Below are 6,000 nucleotides of genomic sequence, written 5' to 3'. Positions count from 1 at the left end.
GCCAGGCTCCTCTGTCCATGAGATTTCCCAAGCAAGTATACTGGAGTGGGTTGCCATTTCCTTCTTCAGCGGATCTACCTGACCCAGGGATCAAACCTGTGTCTCTTGCATTGGCAGGAGGGTTCTTTACCACTGAGCCACCAGGGAAGCTGTATTAATATATGGAAATGAGCAAGGAAGAAAATCATCACACTTTGGAAGAAAAAAATAAGTTGAAAGACTGAACAATTTTTTTAAAGGGAGAAATCAGAATGAACAAACAGGAAAACTAACACCAGTGGAATTAGAGTTAGCACTGAATACAGAAAGATTTTAACTGTCTAGTACTCATATTTTCATAGAATGAAGGGATGCTCTGAAACATAGAAAGTAGTTATTTGCTTCTTTAAGTTAAAAACATGATTACTAAGATTAAAAATTACAATAATAACATAAAGTTTGGATAGCAGAATTGTCATGGATAAAGACTACACTTGTAACTAGAAATTTAAGCTAAGAATTATACCAATGAACAGTTTAAAAAATCAAAGCAATAAGAGTTAAAAGACACTAAGCAGAAGGAGATCAGCCCTGGGATTTCTTTGGAAGGACTGATGCTAAAGCTGAAACTCTAGTACTTTGGCCACCTCATGTGAAGAGTTGACTCATTGAAAAAGACTCCGATGCTGGGAGGGATTGGGGGCAGGAGGAGAAGGGGATGACAGAGGATGAGATGGCTGGATGGCATCACCACCCTGGGAGTTGATGATGGACAGGGAGGCCTGGCTGTGCTGTGATTCATGGGGTCGCAAAGAGTTGGACATGACTGAGCGACTGAACTGAACTGAACTGAACTGAAGCAGAAGACATGGAGACTAGATCTACTGTTACCAATATCCTTTAAAAATTCAGACTGACATCCAACTTATCTCAAATGCTGGATTCTAGAAAGTAGCAAATAAGAATGAAGGATTTTGAACTAAAAAACAAAACAAAACAAAAAAAAAACACAAGCAAACAAAAAAACGCTATCCCTATCAAAACTTTGATTCAATTATGAGAAAAAAATAGACATTTTAGACATCAATTGAAAAAAACTATGTTTACTTACACTTCCTTTTACACTAAATGTATTCATTAACATATCCTTGAAAACTGAGAAATGAATCTAAGTATGTGGAGGATACCTAATGACAAAAATAACTAATTTTAAATAGTTACAGGGAATAATGTTATGGAACCCAATCCAGCTGTTAAATAAGTGTTCCCTTCCCAAAGGACTTCCCTGGTGGCTCAGACGGTAACGTGTCTGCCTACAAAGCGGGAGACCCAGGTTCAGTCCTTCAGTAGGGAAGATCTCCTGGGGAAGGAAATGGCAACCCACTCCAGTATTCTTGCCTGGAAAATCGCATGGACAGAGGAGCCTGGTAGGCTACAGTCCATGGGATCGCAAAGAGTCAGACACGACCGAGCGACTTCACTTTCACTTTCTTTCTTTCCTTTCCCCCAAAGGAAGCGTCCAATAGGAAGAGAAGAATTAAAATCCTATGGAAAATAGTGTGTAGTTTACTCAGAAAACTAAACATGGATTACCACATGATCAGCCATCCCACTCTTGGACATACACTCAGACAGGACTGTAATTCAAGAGATACACACACCCCTATGTCCACAGCAGCACTATTCACGATAGCCGGAAGATGGAAGCATGTCCGTCGATGGATGAGCGGATAAAGAGGATGTGGCGTAGATACACACCCAATGCGACCGAGTATTATTCAGTCACAAACAGAATGAGCTTGTGCCATTTGCAGCAACGTGGTGCCACTAGAGACTATAATACTAAGAGAAGTAAGTCAGAAAGAGACAGACAAATACCATGTACTATCGCTTCTATGTGGAATCTAAAATAAGGCACAAATGGACCTATCAACAAAACAGAAACAGGCTCACAGACACACAGAACAGGCTTGCCAGTGCCGAGAGGGAGGGAGGGACGGACTAGGAGCGTGGGGCTGGCAGGTGCAAACTATCGTATGTAGGATGGATCAACAATGTCCTGTGGTACAGTACAGGGGATATGCCCAATATCCTGTAAAAACCATAATGGAAAAGAATATCTAAAAATAAGAATGTCAAAAAAATGCCCATTTCAAAGCTATGAGACCAAAGAATAAAACTGGCAGCAGAAAATTATAAAAAAAGAATTAAAATCCTGCTAGAATTTTTGTCTGTTCGATGGGATTCTAGGTTTGGGCTATCCAATTTTAATAAACGCATTTCATTAAAAGTTAGTGTAATAACTAGTAAAACAGATTTGTGAAGTAGAAAGTCCAATCCATGAGAACAACAGCAAAAGATCAATCTAACAAAACTCAGGGTAAAGGAAAAAAAAATCCATTGTAACTTAATGAAACAAAGCTTAATAAAGAGAAAAACATAAACTGTGTCTAGAAACACAGTTGTTGATTATATTTTATGAAAACACTCTCATTTAAAACCTGGAAACATCAGATAAAATTAAATAAAGATTATTTTGCGTGCCTAGCTGAATTTTAGAAATATCGTCACAGTCTGACATCTAGTAATTGGGATCATAAGATACAGCTGAAGACCTGGCTGTCCTAAGGACGTTTTCCAGTTATAAATTTGACTTTTAACGACCTCCAGATCTTTAGGAGAGAGGATTTTAGGTGCATAAATGTGGGATTTAGATTGAATCCATCATATACAGCCCTCAGAAGGTTATACTGTCAGGTAAAGATACTTCTTTTCAAAGAAAGATAACACAAAACCATGCTTTGACCAAAAGCAGAAAGTCATAATTGCAGTCTTGTAACTGAATACATAGATAAGGGGATTAAATTTATTTGAACCCTCCAGGAAGTTCCAATTCTGGATGTGAACTTCAAGAGATTCCAGGATCTTGACATACTTTTCAGGAGAGAAAAGAAGCCAGCCTTCTCAACTTTGTCACAATAAATGTGTGTGTTAGTCACTCAGTCATGTCTGACTCTTTGTGATCCCAGGGACTGTAGCCTACCAGGCTCCTCTGTCCATGGGGATTCTCCAGACAAGAAGACTGGAATGGGTTGCCATTTCCTGCTCCTGGGACTCTTCCCAACCCAGGGAATGAACTCAGATCTCCACATTTCAGGCAGACATTTTACTTCCTGAGACCCCAGGGATGACCCCAAATAAATACCGGTGAAAGAAAATGAGCTCATGCATAGGAAGAAGTCACAAGCTAAAGTAATCTGAAACAACAATCAACAGAATTAGTTCTACAAGGAGTTTAGAAAGAGGAAAAGTTAGACACAGAACATGAAACTTTTACTTAAAATGTTTAAAGAAATAAAAGAGAATCTAAAATATGCAAAAGATGCTATTTATGAAGACCATGATTATTTGAATAATGAACCAAATCAAACTTCTGCAATCAAAAATTATATTCATTTAAATTAAAAGCTCAGTCATTAGGTTAAAAAACAGAATAGACATAACTGGAAAGAGAAATAGTGAGATAAAAGATTGGTTTTAAGAAATAACCCAGAGGCAACATAGAAATGAAGCGAATGAAAGACAGATAGAGAGACAGCAGTGGATAGACTGCTAAGAACCAATACACATGCAACTGGGGTCCAGAAAAAATGACAGAATCAAGGAGAGACAATAAATGTTTAACTAAGTCTATAATTAATCAAATGCCTTGCTCTTCAAATCCTAGAAGTAAAACACATCCTAATCAGAAAAAAAAAAAAAAAGAAAAAGAAAAATATACCTGAGTGCCGCTGCTGCTGCTGCTAAGTTGCTTCAGTTGTGTCTGACTCTGTGCAACCCCATAAACGGCAGCACACCAGGCTCCGCCGTCCCTGGGATTCTCCAGGCAAGAACACTGGAGTGGGTTGCCATTTCCTTCTCCAATGAATCAAAGTGAAAAGTGAAAGTGAAGTCGCTCAGTCGTGTCCGACTCTTTGCAACCCCATGGACTGCAGTCCATCAGGCTCCCCAGTCCCTGGGATTCTCCAGGCAAGAACCCTGGAGTGGGGTGCCATTTCCTTCTCCAATGCATAAAAGTGAAAGTGAAGTTGCTCAGTTGTGTCCGATTCTTCGCGACCCCATGGACTGTAGCCTCCCAGGCTTAATAACCTCTAAAATGTTTAATTGTTCAAACATTATACAAGTAAATTTCTTGTTCAGGTAAAATCCAAAATGAGAACATTGATTAGTAAGTGTCATCTATCATTCCTGCTCGCAGTCTCTTGGCTGGAAAATAGCCCATCACTCACAGCAAGCTGCGAGGAAGAATGGGGAATGCAGGGTAGCTTAGAACCCAGGAAAAGTAAGAAAAAGTACACTGATGAATGCGCAGTGTTTCATCTGAAACACCTTGCCCTTCTCAGCATGAAATACTCATTTTGTACTTCCCCTGAGATAACCCAAGTGCCTATCTGGTTCAAAGTTTGGTATTTCCAGATGATTCCCATTCCTCTCCATCAAGTCTGTTTGTAAATCACCATGGCCCAGTGATCTGGGAATAAAAATATTTTATCTGCCCTCTCTAACACACAGTGGTGGGAAAGGCAAAGAATGTCTATAATGAACACTTTCATCACAAAGGAGATGAATCCCTTGTTCACTTGTTTGCAGGACTAATGAAATACAACTGGGCAGGTCCTGTGAAAATCAGTTCTTCGTCTGTGGGCTAACTACTTGAAAAGATTGTCATTCTTCTCTGGGGCCAGATCTGCAGTCGGTGAGGGCACACACGTTCTAGCAGATATTAAGAGTTACTGTGACCTCATGTAGTAACTAAACTAGAGTATTAATACTATAGTAGTAGCAGTGCTAGGACTTCCCAGGTGGCTCAGTGGTAACGAACCTGCCCTCGTGCAGGAGACACAGGTTCAATCCCTGGGTCGGGAAGATCCCCTGGAGAGGAAATGGCCACCCACTCCAGTATTCTTGCCTGGGAATTTCCATGCACTGAGGAGCCTGGAGGGCTATCGTTCATGAGGCTGCAAAACAATCAGACAGGATGTAGAGACGAAACAACAGCAGCAGTGCCCAAGGCTTGATAGTGGAACTTGATGACGGAACAAGCCCCTTAGGATCACTTACATGCTTCAGAGCCTCGAAAAGAAGACCTCTGAATTTTTGGTAACATAAAAGGTGTAAAGATGCACAGCCACAGATGAAGAGGTCATTGAAATAGAACAAGACAGTCAATGTATATATGCCAGTTTAGGGTATGCAGAAGGTGGCTTTCAGGTTGGTGAGAAAGGAATAGATTATTCAATTATTCAACAGATAGTATTGGGACTATTTATTTATAATGGTATTTGGGAGCAAAATATAGATATCTTACATCACACTCAGAAACAAAATCTAGATAGATGAAATTACTTTTTTAATGCTATAAAATGTACTATAACACATAGAGAATATTTTCATATTCTTATATAAGTTAAAATTTTTCTTAAATTTTTAAAAAAAAATCTGGAGGCTATAAATTTAATTATATACACTTTGAATGAAGTTTTGTTTTTTAATTACAGAAGATGTGGTAAACAAAGTCATCAAGCAAGGAAGCTTGGAAAATATAATCCTCTGAAATATAGAGCAGGGAAATAACAGGAATGGATTTTTGGTAACAAATAGGCAAACTGATACAAAGTGCATTTTAGACTGAAGAATAGAGTTCATTAAATGAGTGGGTCATTTCACAAAAGAGGCTATACTTATTGAACAAAAGGGAAAAGTTAAGTAAGCCCCTCAATGTGTATATTATGCTGTCAGTTATGGAAAAAGACAAGATTACAAACAATGACCTGAGGCTTAATGCTTAAGATCACCCAAGTTTTAAATGTAGAATAGTTTGCTTGCAGAAAAGATAGTAGTTATGTCTACTTCAGGCTGAGGGACACACCAGGTGCTATTCAAGAGCATGCCTGTTGTTACAAAGGGCCACTTAAATTGAATGGCACTTTGATAATCCTGTAGTGCTTTCCTTTGTGTTAT

This window comes from Bubalus bubalis, chromosome 4 (genome assembly GCF_019923935.1).
Source record: "Bubalus bubalis isolate 160015118507 breed Murrah chromosome 4, NDDB_SH_1, whole genome shotgun sequence".
Classification (NCBI taxonomy): domain Eukaryota; kingdom Metazoa; phylum Chordata; class Mammalia; order Artiodactyla; family Bovidae; genus Bubalus; species Bubalus bubalis.
The sequence above is the reverse complement of the archived record's forward strand: the minus strand, read 5'-3'. Positions refer to the sequence as shown.